This window comes from Penaeus monodon, chromosome 29, assembly GCF_015228065.2.
Source record: "Penaeus monodon isolate SGIC_2016 chromosome 29, NSTDA_Pmon_1, whole genome shotgun sequence".
In the NCBI taxonomy this organism is placed as follows: Eukaryota; Metazoa; Arthropoda; class Malacostraca; order Decapoda; family Penaeidae; genus Penaeus; species Penaeus monodon.
Genome location: NC_051414.1, coordinates 23,178,518 through 23,179,261, shown reverse-complemented (window position 1 = coordinate 23,179,261; position 744 = coordinate 23,178,518). Strand labels below are relative to the sequence as shown.

The window sequence follows — 744 nt, the reverse complement described above, 5'->3', positions numbered from 1 at the left end:
TTTCATGAAAATTGTTTGAATCAGAAGGTAACCACTTGTCACATTATTGTAAATTCAAGCTTACTAACTCTGATGCCATGATCTTTAATAACATATTCTGATAACAAACTCATTCATAACCGCTTATCTTTGAAATTATAGCAGTAACAACTTTTTAATTACCTCGCAAACATAAGAGAGAAAATATTTGCATTTGAATTATAAATGACTATGCATATTTGCTGGTTGAAAGACCGTGTAATGATTGTGTAAAGGCAAATTACACAGCGATATTGTTCTGCTGTTACTGCAATAATGTTAATAACTCTTTCCAAAAGACATAATGAGAACACGAAACTAAACAAACCGTCTTTCACACTGATATAGATAACACCTTTACTATACCATTGCAATATATTTTTAGACCGTTTGTCAAGTCAAGCCTTATTGTTATTATTTCAGTCTCCTCTTTGAACGTGAAGCAATAAAGTTGATAGGCAAGAGATTAAACAATACATTAAACAGTGCTATTGCATGTAATCCACTGCAAAGATTTGAAGTCGGGTGATCATTGATGGAAAGAAGGAGAATAGATTGAAGAAATATATACGTTACAGCGTTCTCTTGTGATATCTACATCTGAAATTATATCTATAAATGAATTAGAAGGATGACTATATTGGAATATAGTGAAGAAGGTAGTATGAATGATAGTCGCTAAGTAATGGATTGAAATAATGAAGGATTTTATCACGTAACACATAA

General features: G+C 31.2%; 1 protein-coding gene across 1 annotated transcript in view; it reads left to right on the top strand.

The window, feature by feature from the left end:
* The window catches only part of LOC119591775 (sodium-independent sulfate anion transporter-like), a 31,961-nt gene that overhangs the window by 16,914 nt on the left and 14,303 nt on the right, over positions 1-744 (top strand). The gene's annotated exons all lie outside the window — the stretch shown is intronic.